The sequence below is a fragment of the Heloderma suspectum genome, chromosome 1 (genome assembly GCF_057233095.1).
Source record: "Heloderma suspectum isolate Gila_16-S chromosome 1, 16-S_ref, whole genome shotgun sequence".
NCBI lineage: Eukaryota > Metazoa > Chordata > Lepidosauria > Squamata > Helodermatidae > Heloderma > Heloderma suspectum.
Genome location: NC_139458.1, coordinates 433,990,809 through 434,010,904, shown reverse-complemented (window position 1 = coordinate 434,010,904; position 20,096 = coordinate 433,990,809).

Genomic DNA, 20,096 nt, shown 5'->3' with positions numbered 1-20,096 from the left:
AGAACATGAGTGGGAGGTGCTGTTGTGCTCATGCCTTGCTTGTGGGTTTTCTGTGGGCAGCTGGTCGGCCACTGTGTGAACAGAGTGCTGGACTAGATGGACCCTTGGTCTGATCCAGCATAGCTCTTCCTATGTTCTTATGTTGTTAACTGAGTCTTAGCAGAGGCAATTCAACTTTTTGGAATGGGGAAAAAATGCACAAAAGCCAGGAAACCACCAAACGAGACATGGTTGGGGGAAGTGGATGGGGCCAGGGGAAGAGGGTGCAGTGGAAGCACTTTGGATAGCTCCTTTAGAGTTCTGACCAGTTCTGACTGAAACCCAGAGTGGATTCTCCACCCCACAGACATCGGAGCCACCGGATTCCAATGATAAACAAACAAACAAATAATGGCTTGATGGAACCTCCATGATCAGAGGCAGTATATCATGAAGTGCTAAATGCAGTCAATTGGGGGTAGCTATCATTTGCATGCCCTGTTTGTGGGAGGAGCAAGATGCAGATTTCCCACCCCACTGACTTAAGAGCCACCAGCCTCCATTGTCCCCTACTCTAACTGACAGCAACTCCCAAGGATCTCAGGGCTGGGGTGTGGGAGATCTTTTCCATCAAATACTTCCTGATCCCCTTTTTTAAAGTCTGTTCTTCACTGGTGAAAAGCCAAGTGATTTTTCAATGATTCTTCTTTTGGTTAAAGTACATGAAGGCAAACCGCAGGCCACATGCGGCCCTCGGTGGTCTTCAGTGTGGCCCCCCTGCAGGTGACCTAGCCCCTGTTGAATTTCATCCTCTGCCAAATTCCCTGAACACTGTCCTCCCCACAAATAGTGCACTTCCCCCCCAGCTGTTCAGCAGGCCTCATTCGTTCGCTGGATCATGGAGAAAGCAAGAGAATTCCAGAAAAACGTCTATTTCTGCTTCATTGACTACACTAAAGCCTTTGATTGTGTGGATCACAACAAACTGTGGCAAATTCTGAAAGAGATGGGAGTACCAGACCACCTTACCTGTCTCCTGAGAAACCTGTACAAGCGTCAAGAAGCAACAGTAAGAACAGTAAGAGACATGGAACAACCAAGTGGTTCAAAATTGGGAAAGGAGTATGACAAGGCTGCATATTGTCGCTCTGCTTATTTAATTTATATGCAGAGTACATCATGAGAAACGCCGGGCTGGATGAATCACAGGTCGGAATTAAGATTACCGGGAGAATGATCAACAACCTCAGATATTTATTTATTTATTTATTTATTTATTTCATTTCTATACTGCCCAATAGCCGAAGCTCTCTGGGCGGTTCACAAAAATTAAAACCAAACAACACACAATTAAACAATTTAAAATATATAGAACATTAAAACCACAATATAACAATACAACCACAATAAAACCTAGCAGCAGTACAGGAGTTTAAAATACAGATTTAAAACAGCAAAGATAAAAATTTAGAAAGCTAAAATGCCTGGGAAAATAAAAAGGTCTTCACCTGGTGCCGAAAGGAGTACAATGTAGGCGCCAGGCGAACCTCACTAGGGAGCTCATTTCAGAGCCACAACAGAAAAAGCCCTCCTCCTAGTAGCCACCCGCCTCACTTCCTTTGGCAGGGGCTCACGGAGAAGGGCCGCTGAGGATGATCTTAAGGTCCGGGCAGGCACATATGGGAGGAGGCGATCCTTCAGGTAACCTGGCCCCAAGCCGTTAAGGGCTTTGAATGTTAACACCAGCACTTTGAATCGGGCCCGGAAATGGACTGGCAGCCAGTGCAGCTGGAAAAGTACTGGCATAATATGAGCTCGTAGGCCAGTGCCTGTTAACAATCTTGCTGCCCTATTTTGGACCAGCTGAAGTTTCTGGACCGTTTTCAAAGGCAGCCCCACGTATAACGCATTGCAGTAATCCAGACGAGAAGTTATCAGAGCATGGATAACTGTAGCAAGGCTATCTCTGTCCAGATAAGGGCGTAGTTGGTATACCAGCCTAAGCTGATAAAAAGTGCTCCATGCCACTGAGTTCACCTCTGCCTCAAGTGACAGTTCTGTATCCAAGAGCACCCCCAAACTACGAACCTGATCCTTTAGGGGGAGTGCAACCCCCTCCAGAACAGGTTGAATATCACCTAGCCGGGCAGACGAACCACCCACTAACAGTACCTCCGTCTTGTCTGGATTGAGTTTCAGTTTATTAGCCCTCATCCAGTCCATTACCATGCCCAGGCACTGGTTCAGAACAGCCACTGCCTCATCTGGGTTTGATGAGAAAGAGAGGTAGAGCTGGGTGTCATCCGCATATTGATGGCACCTCAGCCCACACCTCCAGATAACCTCCCCCAGCGGTTTCATGTAGATGTTAAACAGCATGGGGGATAAAATAGAGCCCTGTGGAACCCCATGGCACAATTGTCATGGCACAGAGCAGTAATCCCCCAGCACCACCTTCTGGAATCGGCCATCCAAGTAGGAGCAGAACCACTGTAGTGCAGTGCCTCCAACTCCCAACCCAGACAACCTATCCAGAAGGATACCATGGTCGATGGTATCGAAAGCTGCTGAGAGGTCCAGGAGAATCAACGGGGTCGCACTCCCCCTGTCCCTGTCCCGGCAGAGGTCATCCCACAGGGCGACCAAGGCAGTTTCCATTCCAAAACCAGGCCTGAAGCCCGATTGAAATGGATCTAGATAATCCGTTTCATTCAAGAGTGCCTGGAGCTGTCCTACAACCACCCGCTCGAGCACCTTGCCCAGGAAGGGGATGTTGGCCACTGGCCTATAATTGTTAACATCCTCTGGGTCCAGGTTAGGCTTTTTCAGGAGTGGTCTAATTACTGCCTCTTTTAAAGCAGCAGGCACCACTCCCTCTCTCAAGGAGGAATTTACAACCTCCTGGATCCAGCCGGACAACCCCTCCTTGTTTGATTTAATAAGCCATGAAGGGCAAGGGTCAAGCACACAAGTGGTCGATCGGACTTGGCCAAGCACCTTGTCCGCATCCTCAGGCCTCAGATATGTAGACGATACCACCCTAATGGCAGAAAGCGAAGAGGATCTGAAGAGCCTCTTGTTGAGGGTGAAAGTGGAGAGTGCAAAAGCTGGTCTGAAACTCAACATAAAAAAAACGAAGATCATGGCATGTGGCCCTATCACTTCCTGGCATATAGAAGGAGAAGAAATGGAAGCAGTGACAGATTTTATTTTCTTGAGCTCCAAGATCACCGCAGACGGTGACTGTAGCCATGAAATTAAAAGACGCTTGCTCCTTGGGAGGAAAGCTATGGCAAACCTAGACAGCATAGTCAGAAGCAGAGACATCACCTTGCCGACAAAGGTCCATCTAATCAAAGCTATGGTTTTCCAAGTAGTAATATATGGCTGTGAGACCTGGACTATAAGGAAGGCTGAGCGCCAAAGAATTGATGCTTTCGAACTGTGGTGCTGGAGAAGACTCTTACGGGTCTCCTGGACTGCAAGGAGGTCAAATCAGTCCATCCTAAAGGAAATCAACCCTGAGTGCTCATTGGAAGGACAGATACTGAAGTTGAAGCTCAAATACTTTGGCAACCTAATGCGAAAAGTCACTGGAAAAGACCCTGATGCTGGGAAAGATTGAAGGCAAAAGGAGAAGGGGGCAGCAGAGGATGAGATGGCTGGATAGCATCACCGATGCAATGAATATGGACTTGAGCACACTCTGGGAGAGAGTGCAGGACAGGAAGGCGTGGCGTGCTACGGTCCATGGGGTCACGAAGAGTCGGACACGACTGAACGACTGAACAACAGCAACAACAACAACCTATGCTGTATTGAAGTGTAATAATGGCAATGATATAGGTATAATTTTTTAAAATATAATGATATTTGAAGTCTGTGTGTAATGAAGTTTAAATTTAATCCCTTGAATTATTTTTTTAATATTTTTTCTTTTCCCCTTTGGCTTTCTTCCCCCTCTGTCTTTTTTTCCTTTGTCTTTTTTCTTCCCCCCTCCCGTGCTTCTTTATCTTGTTATTGCTGTGTCCTCTTAAGAATACTGTATTGTTGGAAACTGTAGATAATGATTGGGCTGATGCTATTGTTTATTTCATTTATAAAGATTAAAAATAGAATAAAGAGTATTTTCAAAAAAAGAAAAATGACCATGGGTGGTGATGGTGGTGGTGGGGACATGGCAGATAAGCCTTTCTTAACTTGGTGTTCTCCACTTGTGTTGAACTACAAATCCCATCATACCCAGCCAACATGGCCAATTGGAGTTGTAGTCCAACACATCTGGAGGACACCAAGTTGGGGAAAGCTGAGACACAGGTTGAGAAACTAGTGCATGGCACAGAGAAACTGTATAGCGGAAACGTTTTCTCCCTCTCTCGCAATACTGGAAATTGGGTTAGCTGGTGAAACTGACGGGCCCTGAATGCCCGACAGAGAACAGGAAGTATTTCTTCCCACAAAGCATAGTCAAGTCATGTGACGCATGTGATGTGATGTGATTCAAGCCATGCAATGCATGTGATACAGTGGTCCCTGCTAGCAGAAACGGCTTTCAAAGGGGTTGGGAGAATTAGGTCTATCCATAGCTATTAGGCCTCCATGTTCAAAGGCAGTAGGTTGCATACTACTGCAGGGCTTCCTGAAGCTATTTGGTTGGCTACTCCGGGAATGTTTTACTATATCGACGGCACTTCAAGGCACCGCTTGTTTCAAGATGAACCTGCCAGAGTACTAAGATTTGTTGCGAACCATGAGACAGCTTCGACCATCGGGAGGGATAGAAATGTAATAAATAAATAAATAAATTTATTTGCAGGAGAGGTTGCCTGTTGAGGTTGCCATGACCTGCAGAAGCCCAGTTGTCAGGCGCATGTGAAAGGGCTTTCTCCCATGTTGCCCCCAAACTATGGAACGCGCTCCCTCAAGAACTACAATTGGTCTCCACTCCCTTGGTTGTTAGAGAGGGGGTGAAAACACATCTTTTCAATTTAGCTTTTTAAAAATGTGTCATTTTCAATGTTTTAATGTGTTTACTGGTTTCAATGTTCTTGTTCAAATTGTTGCAGGAACTTATTGTTCTAAGTTGTACATGGCCTTGATGGCTTATTATTACCTGTAAAAGGTAATAATAAATGAACAAATAAATAAAAAATAAATTCTATCCTGCCCAATTAACCAAGGGCAGTTGATGATGCTTTAAAAGAGACACAATGCAATGAGGAATTAGTCTTAAAAGGGCGGCGGGTGGGGGAAGTGGTGAAACTCACACCACAACCTTGACCCTCAATTGTAACAGCAACCTATAACTTCAGGGCTTGTCGATTTTGCAATTTAGTCATTGCACAGTATTTGGAGAAAGTGTTGCAAAATTTGGGAAGGAAAATGTCCACAACTGCAGAATATCAAACCCCGGCTCAGTCACCTGAGGCCAGCTCTCAATGTGACTCAGTGCTGATGTTTCTTTGGGTGGGGATGTGGGGAGTTTGGTTTAAACTTGCTACATTGGGGCTGACGTTGATCTGGCAAGTCTGTTCATGAAACCAGCCACCATGTGCTGCTTCGAATTGGCTTTTCGAATCAAGATTTCCAAAATTAATTTGCCCTAAGTCACATTTGTATCCACTCTAAGATGCAGAATCGGGGACATGAATGCTCCCCGTGTGTGTGTGTGTGTGTGTGTGTGTGTGTGTGGAAAGCTAGTGAATCAGGAAAAAGGCTAGACTAGAGCCATCCTCCCCACAGTGCTAGATTTCTGCTTGCAGAGAGGTTGCCTTATCCTTGTTGTTGTAGGACATCTTTCAAAAATGGTCACTCTACCACCTTAGCATTCTACCATCTTATTCCCATTTCTGAGTAGCCCACACTTCAGTCATGGGATTTTTACAAATAGTATAACTATTGTTACAAAAGCAGACGGTTAGTTTGCCTGCAGGAAATATCCCACACAGGGCCTAAAGGTAAGGTGGACAGTCAGGGCTGGCCCTTGCATGAAGCAGGTTAGGTGCTTGCAGAGGTGGTGGAACAGGAGGAGTAAATTGAGCTTCTCTCCCAGGGCCTGTTGCCACTGCCACCGCTGCCCCACCTCCAGTAGGTGCTCTGGAGAGCCCTGCCAGCCACTCTTTCAATGTAGCATTTGATGCAGCGACAGAGTGGCTGGTGGGGCTCTCTAGAGCAGCTACCCACCCTCTGTTTGCCTCGTCACCTGGAGATGGAGCTATGTGGCTGGAAGATGCAGTCATGGGGCTCTTGTGAGAGTTCGCCCAAGACCCAGGGAAGCTCTCGTGAGAGTCCCACACCTGCTCCTTCCAGCCGTGTGGCTATCCAGATGATCTCCAGTTCCTCTGCCTCTTCGAAACCCATTTGATCTCCAGTTCCTCTGCCTCTTCGAAACCCAGTTTGTACTTCCAGTAGTTCTCGGTTCACATACTGCTGAAGCCTAGCTTGTAGGATTTTGAGCATCACCTTGCTGGCATGTGAAATGAGTGCAATTGTACGGTAGTTTGAACACTCTTTGGCAGTGGCCTTCTTTGGAACTGGAATGTAAACTGACCTTTTCCAGTCTTGTGGTCATTGCTGAGTGTTCCAAATTTGTTGGCATATTGAGTGCAGCACTTTAACAGCATCATCTTTTAGGATCTTAAATAGCTCAGCTGGAATACTGTCATCTCCGCTAGCTTTGTTGTTACTAATGCTTCCTAAGGCCCACTTGACTTCACTCTCAAGGATGTCCAGCTCAAGTTCAGTGATCGCACTATCATGGCTATCAAGAACATTCAGATCTTTCCTGTATAGTTCTTCTGTGTATTCTTTCCACCTCTTCTTAACCTCATCTGCTTCTGTTAGGTCCCCGCCTTCTTTGTATCAGTCTTATAACATGGAAGGAAGCATACCATTCATTTCCACTAAGCATATATTGCCTTTCAATTAATATATAATAATAGAGCTTAAAAAGTTAGCCAGCTAAAAATATTACTAATCAAGGTCTCATAGTAATGAAAGTAATAATAATAGTAAAAAAAGAAAGAAAAGGGTAAAAAATAATAACAAATCACTAATAGATTTTATACTATCTATATTTTAAATAATATTTCTGGATATATATATGAATGTGTACACACCCAAATAAAAATTTTATATAAATTATATAACCTTACTTGTCTCCTGAGAAACCTGTATGAGGGACAAGAAGCAACAGTAAGAAGTGGACATGGAACAACCGATTGGTTCAAAATTGGGAAAGGAGTACGACAAGGCTGTATATTGTCGCCCTGCTTATTTAACTTCTATGGAGAGTACATCATGAGAAACTCCGGGTTGGATGAATCACAGGTCGGAATTAAGATTGGCAGGAGAATGATCAACAACCTCAGATATGCAGACGATACCACCCTAATGGCAGAAAGCGAAGAGGATCTAAAGAGCCTCTTGTTGAGGGTGAAAGAGGAGAGTGCAAAAGCTGGTCTGAAACTCAACATTAAAAAAATGAAGATCATGGCATCTGGCCCCATCACGTCCTGGCATACAGAAGGGGAAGAAATGGAAGCAGTGACAGTTCTTATTTTCTTGGGCTCCAAGCTCACCGCAGATGGTGACTGTAGCCATGAAATTAAAAGATGCTTGCTCCTTGGGAGGAAAGCTATGGCAAACCTAGACAACATAGTTAGAAGCAGAGACATCACCTTGCCGACAAAGGTCCGTCTAATCAAAGCTATGGTTTTCCCAGTAGCAATGTATGGCTGTGAGACCTAGACTATAAGGAAGGCTGAGTGCTGAAGAATCGATGCTTTCGAACTGTGGTGCTGGAGAAGGCTCTTACGAGTCCCCTGGACTGCAAGGAGGTCAAATCAGTCCATCCTAAAGGAAATCAACCCTGAGTGCTCATTGGAAGGACAGATACTGAAGCTGAAGCTCAAATATTTTGGCCACCTAATGCGAACAGAAAACTCCCTGGAAAAGACCCTGATGCTGGGAAAGATTGAAGGCAAAAGGAGAAGGGAACGGCAGAGGATGAGATGGCTAGATAGCATCACCGATGCAATGAACATGGACTTGAGCACGCTCCGGGAGAGAGCGCAGGAAAGGAAGGCGTGGCGTGCTATGGTCCATGGGGTCACGAAGAGTCGGACACGACTGAACGACTGAACAACAACAAATATAACCATGGTTGTTTTTCTAAACTAAAAAGCACCAAATGTTTCTGGCTTTCTACATGGGGAAGTTGCTTCCACCATCCTTATTCATCTGGGTTGCTGTTTTCTGCCCTCTTAACAGCTGTACAACAATTTTCTTTTTCAGATGTGGGGCGACCAGAGCCGTGCTCAGTATTCGAAACATGGCAGCCCCGGTAAGAGGCCACCGTGTGATGCTGGCAGTTTTATTTTAGTTCCCATTTCCAAGAATCTCCAGCATGGCCTTTGCTGATTTGTCACAATTGCCACGCACTGGGCTGGCTTTTTTGTTGCGCTCTCCAGTGCAGCCCCAAAGGCAGCCTGTACATGCTCAGAGTCACTCCCATGATTATGCCACAGATTTCAAGACTGAGCCCTGGCATGAAAAAAAAACCCATGGGCTCAGCACAGCCCTGATGGGCCTCCCTGGCTCAGATTTCATGTATGTCTGTATGGATTTACTTACAAGTATTTATAAAACGCTGACATCTACAGATTTTGAAGCAGCATACACAAATCATAGAAACATAAAAATATATAAACCAATAGAAATAATGCATCATATCTACATATCCATAGGATAGTAAACAATACATGGAAGGTTAGCATAAACAAATGGGTCTTCAAAATGCACCTAAAAATGAAAAGTGTTGCCATATGCCTAATCTCAGGGGCCACTACACTAAATGTCCTGCTCCAAACAACTGTGGAGTGGACTTCAGGAGTATGTGGTACCCCAGATGACCTGAAGGGTAGCATGGATCTTTGGGGGAGACAGCGGTCTCTCCCACACTCAGCCAAAAAAGGCAATCAGTTTTTATTGCTCTGGTAATCATGCAGAAAACGCTGGATTTCTGTCAAACACAGAGAACCATTTCAGACACGAGAGCTCCTCTCTTTATTTTTATGCGTCCTCTGCAGAAGATCCCCAATTTTTCTTTTCTTTTTGCCTCATGCCTTCTTTGTGTCAGAGGAAAGCAAGTCTCTGGTGCCGCCTCCTGGAAGGATGGCAAAACTGCAAAATCCCACCAGAACAATTTGCACGGCTGTCGTGCCCTCCTTCTTCCCACCATCACGTCATTAATTTCTTTTCATCCTGCACATCCTCCAAGGACCTCAAGAAGCCCCGGGGACTGAACCAGTGGCCTTCTGCATGCAAAGCAGATATTAATACAGATCTGTATGAAGGCATCACGACACTCATACGGGCAGTGCACCTCATCCATTCTGCAGCTGTGTCACAGAAACCCCTTTGGCATCTCCGTTCCAGAAATGTAATAATGGAGCGGACACCCACAGTTCCACTTGCCAGATCACCAGGGGCGAGTGAGCAAGGCCCTTAACAACCCACGGCAGCCCCACCCAGAGCATTCATTTGCACTGTGGTTTGGAAACGGTAAGGACAGGAGTCTCTTCCAAAGAGTGGAAGAGAGTCTTGCTGTTAGCTCTTGCCTTCTGCATACCCCAGCGTATGTGAGAGAAGGCCCCCATCTCGGTCCCGAACCATCTGCCCACACCAGAGCACTCAGGGGTGGGAATTGCTTCTTGCAGTTACCACAAAGCATGGCTGGCGAGTAAAGGAAGCCAACATTTGTGGACCCCTGTAAGTTCCAAGAATCAAATGGCTGGCATTTCTTGTGCATTTTCGGAGGGGAGAACCCAGTGGAGGCTGGTGGCTCCAATGTCAGTGGGGCAGTAAATCTGCTCCAGGTATCAGTCGGAACCAGTCAGAACTCCAAAGGAGCTCTCCAAGATAAAGTTATTTATCTCAGAGCATGACGTTTAGCATGCTGAACATCAGCATGCTGGCTGATACCATTAGTCCGTCTGTCCCCGTATTATCTATTCTGAGTGACCAGCAACACCTCCCCAAGGTCCTTTCCAATCCCCTGCACTACAGGGGTTGCCCCTTTTTACCTGGCGATGCCGGGGATTGAACCTGGGACCTTCTGCATGCATGGCAGGGGCTCTACCATTAAGCACCTCAAACAAGTTAAACTTCATGCTCTGAGCAAAAGTCTTTATCTTGGAGAGCTCCTTTAGAGTTCTGACTGAAACCCGGAGCAGATTTACCGCCCCACTGACATTGGAGACACCAGCCTCCACTGGGGAACCCTAACACCGTCAAATACGTGTTAGTGCCTCTTAAGTGAGGTCTGCAACAAATTGTTGAAGTATAGAGTGCTCATCACTGTTCCCTTCAGCCCAGTCCTGGCATGCCCTGGTTTTCTATTTCTCACCCCTCCACACCCTGCAACACTCGGCCAGAAATCCTTGGTCACTGAGCATGTTCCATTCTCATTAGGCTGTTTTTTGGGGTCACTTTTTCATGGGTTATCCCCCCCCCCCAAGCTCTTTTGTACTTCTGCAAACTTTGGGATTCCCCAAAGCCTGCTGATACCTCTCTCTTGTGCATGGATGGTGCTGTTTTGGCTATATAAAGAACAGCACTCATCCCTGAACGTCGGAAATAACGGGAGTGGTTTATTTCTTTTCAAATTTGCTTTAATCAAAAGGGAAAAGCTCATACAAATCATTGCAAATGATGCACGGCTTTTTCTCGGCTGATCAGCAAGCTTTGGAGACTGAGTGGATGAAGTCTCCAGGTGAGGATAAAACTGTTGGTGGGAGGGGACATCTCCGCTCTGTCAAAGGATCATGGTCATGGGTAAGCTTGCTGTCATCAGTCTTCTGTATTAGTACCTTGGGTTGAGGGGTGTAAAACAAAACACAACCGTCACTTCATTTTCATAGTAATTCACAACCTCTGAGAGCGGCTTCAGATGTTCTAAAATAAGGGGTGCCTGACTCATGAGATCACAGGACGCTGCCTCAAGAGCAGGCCTGGTTGGGCACCTGCCGAAGGCCCACACCCCAGCAGAGGCCCGCTGACAAGAGCCCCCTGGACTTCCAGGGGTTGGACTCGATGGCCTAGAATCATAGAACAGTAGGGTTGGAAGGGGCCTACAAGGCCATCGAGTCCAATCCCCTGCTCCATGCCTTGTAGGCCTCTTCCAACCCTACTGTTCTATGATTCCTCCTCTTCTTCACCCTTGCAACCTGCTTCTTTACCTGCCTCTCGCTCTGGCTCGGGCTACAGAGGTGGTGAGAAGGAGGATCAGCAGAGGCCATGTTCTCCTTGCCCCCTGGCTCTCTGCTTGCCCAACCAGCAAGTGGTGGAAATGGCGGTGACAGGGTGGACTCACCGAGCAAGGACGGGGCCCACCGAGGGTGACTTGCCCAAGGGCTCCCCAAAACCTGGAGCTGGTGCTGGCTGATACCATTAGTCCGTCTGTGCCTGTATTATCTACTCTGAGTGACCAGCAACACCTTCCCAAGGTCCTTTCCAATCCCTTGCACTACGGGGGTCGCCCCTTTTTACCTGGTGATGCCGGGGATTGAACCTGGGACCTTCCGCACGCACGGCAGGGGCTCTACCATTAAGCGCCTCAAACAAGTTAAAGGGCGAAACACTGCACTGGGCAGATGCCCAGCAGCTAATGAACGCTACTGGATGGCCAAGGAGAACGGAGACAGTTATAGAGCAACTTTGGCCCTCTAAGTCAGAGGGACACAACTTTTTTGGTCTGGAGAGCCACATCAGGTAGCGCCCGGGGGTCGCGCATGCATGTGCATGTGCGTGTGTGTGCGCGCGCACAAACACATACACCAACCTGGGGATTCCCTTGCTAGCACTTGCAAGAGAATCCTTGGAGTTTCCGAAGAGAGATGGGAGGTAAGGGAAGAGGTTCCCTTGCTAGCGCTAGAAGGGAATCCCTGGGATTTCTCTTGGTAGTACTGGTGCTAGCAAGGGAAATGCAAGGAGGAAGTGTCGCTGTGATGGAAGACACGGGGGGGGGTCATCTTCTTGGCCCCCAGAATTGGCATGGTGGGCCACATATGGCCCAGCGGCCCAGGGGGGACAGACTGTTGGCGCTCCTGCTCTAGGCCTACAGAAACTTAGGGTATCCCTGAGTTGATGCACAAGAGATAAGCAACTGATAAAGCCGCACAGTGAGTTGAATGAACTCTGCAGTTACTGAACTGAATAATCAAAGGACGATACTATCGAGAAGCAGCATGACTTCGCAGAGAGAAGTGACAACTGCAGTGGGCACTGTTGAAGAGGTATCTTGTGTAACCAGCCAGGTGTGAAATCAACTGTCTGGGTGTGCACAACACATTGGGTGTGCAGTCAAAGCACTATGCAGTTAACTGACTGTGCATTTCATGCTCTGAGCAATTAGCAAGTTATGTAATTGGTACACTGCAAAATTAATGGATTGTACCATTGATACCTGTGCCGTTATTGACCTATGAAATTGATACTGTATATGATTAATGGGCTCTGTTAGTGAGACTTAGTACAACCAGAGGCTGTGCAATTAGTTGTGCAATTCATTACCTGCATAATTAATAAAATTAGCAGGCTCTATATCTAATAAGTAATTCCCCCCAAGAGTGATAATGAAACTATAGGGCTATAATGATTTTTTTTAGATTTGTGAAAGAATAGAATGAATAATACCAGAATGTATGGAGCAGGTGACATTGAGGATATAAGTAAGGTTTTTATGGAAGAGTTTAATAGATTTTAACAGCAATGCTAAATTAGAGGATGCTAAATTGGAAGTAGATTAAAAATTATGCACTTGGAAAGGAATTTAAACTGTCAGAATATTTAAGGACAGTACAGGAAATTAATGAGCTAAAACAATTAAGAATAAGAAGAATTAAAAGGAAATGCAGAAAACTTTGTGACATGAAAAAGGAGGTGATGATTGATGATTTTATATAGTGCCATCAGCATGCATGGTGATGTTCAAAGCAGAGGAAGATAGGACCCATCTCGTTTTGGTACTGAACAACAACAAAACACAAAGGAAATGGAAGAGAAAATGGAAGATCTGAGCAATGGAAGCAGGGCAATTAGAATAAGAGGTCTAAAAGAAAAGGTAGAAGGGAAATTTGAGTTTGGATCCAATAATAATAATAATAATAATAACAACAACAACAACTATTACTTTACAATTGTCTTATTATAAGCACACTAAGGCTGCTACCTTTTAAGAAAAGGGAGAATGGGTAAGAAGAGAAAGGTCTACATTAGACCAGTTTAAGAGGTTTTATCATCATAAATGGGAATAAGTAATAGGTGAAAAATTAGAATTCTATATTCGAACCCAGTGCATTTTGTACCTTGGGGAATATTTAAAATAAGGAACACACATAGAAAGATATATGGGACCAGGCACTGGGATCGCATTTTGCCGATGCGTTAAGAATTGCACTGGTCCATTTCAGGGTATATGTCAAAGTGCTAGTGCTTACTATCAACACCCTGTGGCTTGAGACTGGGATATCTCCAGATCAGTCTGCATATGTGTCAAGCTCTTTCTGGAGGCCCTCCTCCAGGTGCCCACACCGTCTGAAGTGAGGGTGGTGGCAATGCCAGGCAGGGCCTTCCCAGTCATGGCACCCTGCTTGCAGAATGCCCTCCCCAAGGAGGTTTGCCTAGCACCTATTCATTATCTTTTTGGTGCAGGCAAAACCCTTTTCTGTTTCTCAGGTTTTTATATTTTTACTCCCTCTGAAACTGGTTTTATGCTGCTTTTAATGCTGTTTGTATTTACTATATAATTCTAATGTTATATTTTTCATGGGTTACAGTCAGGGCCAGAAATATTGGAACAAGGATAATTGTTTTGGCAGTTGGCCTGTGTACACCACCACACTGAAGGTGAAAGGAAAGAAACACACGCAGATGGGAACGAAGTCAGGACTTTCAGCTGTAATTCAAGGGGTGTGACAAAAGTGGGGCACTAACCATTCAGGAAGTACAGCCAGTGGCATACACACACCCATCGTTGGTGGCCCATAAGTAATGGAACAAACCAACATCATTTCAAACTGAAGGATCGCCTTTAATACCTGGATGAAAATCCTTTGCAGTCAATGACTGCCTGAAGTCTGGAACCCATGGACATGACCAAATGCTGAGTTTCCTCCCTCGAGATGCTTTGCCAGGCCTTTCCTGCAGCTGCCTTCAGCTGCTGCTTGTTTGTGGGTCTTTCTGCCTTCAGTCTTGTCTTCAGTAAGTGAAAAGCATGCTCTGTTGGGTTGAGATCAGGTGACTGACTTGGCCATTGAAGAACATCCCACTTTTTTGCCTTGAGAAACTCTTGGGTAGCTTTTGCTGTATGTTTTGGGTCATTATCCATCTGCAGTATGAAGTGGCATCCTATCAGTTTGGCAGCATCCGGCTGAATCTGAGCAGAAAGTATAGCCCTATATACTGCTGCTTTTATCAGCGGTCAGGTCACCAATAAACACCAGTGACCCGGTTCCATTGGCAGCCATACATGCCCAGGCCATAACACTGCCTCCACCATGTTTGACAGATGATGTGGTATGCTTTGGATCATGAGCTGTTCCTTTCCTTCTCCATACTTGTCTCTTCCCATCATTCTGGTACAAGTTAATCTTGGTTTCATCAGTCCAAAGAATCTTATTCCAGAACTGGGCAGGCTTTTTTCGGTGTTTGCTGGCAAAGGCTAATCTGGCCTGTCTGTTCTTGAGCGATACCAGTGGTTTGCACCATGTTGTGAAGCCTCTGTATTTACATTCATAAAGCCGTCTCTTGACTATAGATGTTGACAATGACATGCCTACCTCCGCAAGAGCGTTCTTGACCTGGCTAGATGTTGTGAAATAGTTCCTCTTCACCATGAGCAGAATTCCACGGTCATCCACTTTAGTTGTCTTCCGTAGTCTTCCAGGCCTTTTGCTGTTGCTGAGCTTGCCAGTTAATTCCTTCTTTTTCAGGATGTTCCAAACTGTTGTACTGGCCACTCCCACTGTTTTTGCTATCTCTCTGATGGGTTTATTTTGTTTCCTCAGCCTAATGATGGCCTCCTTCACTCGCATGGACACCTCTTTGGACCTCATGTTGGAGTTCCAGTGAACAGCTACCAAATGCAAATATAACACTCAGAACCACCTCCAGGCCTTTTATCTGCTTGACTGGTCATGGGGTACCCAGGAAACAGGCCACACCTAGCCATGCAGCTGCTTGTCAGCCATTCGTTCCATTACTTATGAGCCACCAACGATGAGTGTGTGTGTATGCCACTGGCTGTCCTTCCTGAATGGTTAGTGCCCCACTTTTGTCAAACCCCTTGAATTACAGCTGAAAGTCCTGACTTCGCTCGCATCTGGGTGTGTTTCCTTTCAACTTCAATGTGGCAGTGTACAGAGGCCAATTGCCAAAACAGTTATCCTTGTTCCAATATTTCTGGCCCTGACTATATATTTAATGATATTTGCAAGCTGCCCTGGGAAAAATAATTTTAATGGGCAGGATATCAGCTTTATAATGTATACATACATATCATACAAAATATTGTAAACCTGTAAATAAAGATATAGTTAATTCTAGTAATTTTTTTAACTGTCTTTAATTACCCTGCACCCATACACTGAATTGTATCAGAGCTATACACATTAAAACCACTCACTCCCTCTGTCTTGTAGATCCCTTAATGGTTTAAAATCCAAGATGGAAAAATTACTGATTAAAAAAAAGCTAGAAAATACATCCTCATACATCACGCATACTGATACTGAACAGTCACATCAATCCGCTTATTGTACTATGCTGAATCACTTAGTGATTTGCTCATGATTACTTTGTAATAGATTCTACAAGATTTGAACAGGATTTCAGTTACAACACAATCCTCCACATGTCTGCACAGAACTCCCATTGAAACCAATGGGGCTTACTCCTAGGTAAGCAGGTATAGGATCACAGCCTCCAGCTCGAATATGGACTTCAGGGATTAGGAGAGCTGGAGAGACAGAGAGAGAGAAACATGCTTCCTCATGAGAAAGTCCCATGGAGTTCAGTGGGACCTACTTCCTAGTAAAGGTGCTTAGGACGGCAGGCTCAAGCCAGCCCAATCAGAGGCACAGGGGCTATGCCCAATCCAAAGGGCTCTTGGGAAGAAGGCGCTGTCTGTCCCCACCAAGCCATATGCTCTCTGGACTGGTGAATGGAGATTACCTTATGCAACAGGACTTCAACACACCACACCATCCCTGCTTCCTAAAGCCACTGGAACATCATCCATATTGGCATTCGCCTCCTGCATTTCTGCAATCATATTTGTTCCACAGTTTGACAGCATGTCTTGCACACATAAATACATGCAAAGATCACTAGTCAACGGGCAGAGCAAGGTAAATAATGGGATAAGAAGCAGGGCGTCTGTGGGGTGGGGGTGGGGGTATGAGTTCACATGCTCTGGAACCATAGAGCCTTTCCACACAAGGCTTTTACTGTGCACTCATGATTGTTCACTGACAATAGTTTGCAGGTCCTTTATGTGACGTCCTCGTCCTCCAGGGCCTCTATCGCTCTTTGCCCCCATTTCCCAAGATTTATTTAAATCGAGGAAAGTGTAGCATTATTTAGAAATGGCAGAATGAGACTCTCATATATCTGTACAATCCAGAAGCCTTGGTAAAGGTGCGGGTTAAAAGCCTCATGTAGAAAAGCCCATGGAGTCATATAGAATTGTTGTCCTTCAACAGGTTGTTGTAGATTGGAGCAGTGGAGGCTGGTGGCTCTGATGTCAGTGGGGCTGTGAATCCACTCTGGGTTTCAGTAAGAACTCTAAAGGAGCTATTCAAGGTGCTGAAGAACTCTCAGAACCACTGTCTGTTATCTTTGAGAAATCATGGAGGACGGGTGAAGTGCCAGATGACTGGATGACATTGTCCCTATCTTCAAAAAGGGCAAAAGGGAGGAACCTGGGAGCTACAGACCAGTCAGTCTGACATCAATCCCTGGGAAAATTCTGGAGCAGATGATAAAGCAGTCAGTCTGTAAGCACCTTGAAAACAATGCAGTGATTACTCGAAGCCAACATGGATTTTCAAGAAGAAGTCCTGCCAGACGAATCTGATCTCATTTTTTGATCAGGTCACCTCCCTTCTGGACTGTGGGAATGCTGTAGACATCATATACCTCGACTTCAGCAAAGTTTTTGACAAAGTGCCCCATGAAATCCTAATGAGCAAACTAGCTCAAAGTGGGCTAGATGAAATGACTATCCGGTGGATCCACAGTTGGCTACAGAATCGGACTCAAAGAGATCATATGGGATCTTCTCAAACTGGGGAGAGGTAATGAGCGGGGTACCGCAGGGCTCAGTCCTGGGCCCAGTGCTCTTCAACATTTTTATCAATGACTTGGAGGAAGAGGCGCAGGGAATGCTGATCAAATTTGCAGATGGTACAAAATAGGGCAGGATAGCTAATAGCCTGGAAGACAGAAACAGAATTCAAACTGATCTTGATAGGCTGGAGCACTGGGCAGAAAACAGCAGAATGAAATTTAATAGGGATAAATGCCAAGTTCTGCACCTAGGGAAAAGAAACCACATGCACAGTTACAAGATGGGGGATACTTGGCTCAACAACACTACAAGCGAGAAGCATCTTGGAATTGTTGTCTATCACAAGCTGAAGATGAGCCAACAATGTGATGTGGCTGCAAAAAAGGCCAATGCTCTTTTGGGCTGCATTAATAGAAGCATAGCTTCCAAATCCCGGGAAGTACTAGTTCCCCTCTACTCAACACTGGTTAGGCCTCATCTGCAGTACTGTGTCCAGTTCTGGGCACCACACTTGAAGAAGGATGCAGACAAACTGGAGAGGGTTCAGAGGAGGGCAACAAAGATGATCAGGGGACTGGAAACAAAGCCCTATGAAGAGAGCCTGAAAGAACTGGGCATGTTTAGCCTTGAGAAGAGAAGGCTGAGGGGAGATATGACAGCACTCTTCAAGTACTTGAAAGGTTGTCCCAGGGAGGAAGGCCAGGATCTCTTCTCCATCATCCCAGAGTGCAGGACACGGAAGAATGGACTCAAGTGACAAGAAGCCAGATTCCGGCTGAACATCAGGAAAAACTTCCTGACTATTAGAGCTATATGACATTGGAACCCATTCCCTAGGGAGGTGGTGGGCTCTCCCACACCGGAGGCATTCAAGACGAGGCTGGACAGCCGTCTGTCAGGGATGCTCTGACTTGGATTCCTGCATTGAGCAGGGGGTTGGACTCGATGGCCTTGTAGGCCCATTCCAACCCTACTATTCTATGAGTCTATGAACCCATTTTGGAGGTAGGGTTCAGCACCTTGGATAGCTCCTTTGGAGTTCTGGCTCGTTATGTCTCCCAAACCTGTCCACCCCTGGTGCATAGGGTAGCCAGTGGAGGCTGGGGGCTCGATGTCCGTGGGGCTGTAAATTTGCTTGGAGTCTCAGTCAGAGCCAGTCAGAGCCAGTCAGAACCCTAAAGGAGCTATCCAAGGTGCCCAACCCTATGCCAAAAGATGTTCAGCACCTCAGAGAGCTTGTGTAGAGTTCTGCCTGAAACCCAGAGCGGATTCACTGCCCCCCTGACATCGGAGCCACCTGCCTCCACTGATAGTGGAGCAGGAGTCTTGTCGGCCACTTGGTTCAACCCCGGCCTTAATACAGAATTAGAGCATCCACAACATGTGGCCATCCGGGCTGTGCTTGCAGACCACCACTAAGGGAGCACCCCCTCCCCGGCACTGGAATTGGCTCCATTGTGGAACTACCCTCGGGATGTTTTTCCTAATGTTCACCCAAAATCTACCTTCCTGTACTCAGATTACTTGCCCTTTTTGACTAGCCACACCTCCCATGGCAGCCATTTTGTGGCAGTGCCCAGGACCATTTCTCAAATTGCCACATGGGTCCACTGGCCCCCCAAAGTTGGAGATCCCTGGCTTAACCCATAAGATCGATTCCAGCCCATTGGGGAAGCAGAGAACATATACTAGCCCTCTCCTATGTGACAGCCTTCCAAGTGTTTGAATCATGCCTTTATTTGAATCATACCTTCATCATGCCTGCCTCAGTCTTCTCTTCTCTTGGATTTAGTCCTGGGCTGAATCTACACATAGCAGTTATACTGTCAGCATGCTGCAGTGATAACTATTGGGGCCCATTGGTGTCATGTGCAGTATGATAACGCTAAAACTCCTATGTGTAGAGTCAGCTCTGGATTTATGAATCCTGAACATAGACTAAGGTTTGATCTTGTCTGCAAATCCTGGTCTGACATTCAAGAGATTGAGGTAGTAGAGTCCTAACTTCATGGAATGGGCTGTACCACTCCAAGCTGCATTTTTGAGTGTGCCCTTGCATTAAAAAAAGCTCCTGCCAAGTGGGAAACGAGAACAGAAGTGAGGGAGACATACAGTCCCAGAGAGACAGTAATGGCTCAAAACATTGTGGGTACCTGATGCAGAAAATGGGCCCTCCCATGGATGGTAAAAATATAGGCATACTTTAAACCACAGGCAGTTTGATTCTCTTTCATGATTTTCCCAGACCTGTCTCTTAAGGCACACTGCCTCATCCTACCACACTATGCTGGCAGCTTCCTAGTATTTGCCCAGCCTTCTCCACACTGGTGCCCTCCAGATGTTTTGGACTGCCATTCCTGTAATTCCCACCCAGCATGGCCAATAGCCACCACTTGTTCCGTCTTTTCTCTTTCCGTAAAAACCATCCATTAAGGAGGAAAACCAAACAGCTGCACAATGTCTTTCAGTTGGTAGCGCCAGGAGGCCTCCGTCTGGAAACACCCAACGCGCATTTGAAATTCTGAAAGCAAATTCAAATTAGGAGGGGGAAAATACTTTCATTACCAGCACAGATCTCATTTCGTTTTAATCCAAAGGCCATGCTCACAATGCCGTGCAGGGTCAATTGTGCAGAAGCCCACTAAGAAATCCACGGGTCCCCTTTGGTGTAGGATTGCGGCCCAGAGACTGCCAATCTTGTGACGGGTGAGCATCAGGAGCTGTCCCCTCAGGTGTGGGAGGTCATTGCTTGCCTCAGTGGTTTTGT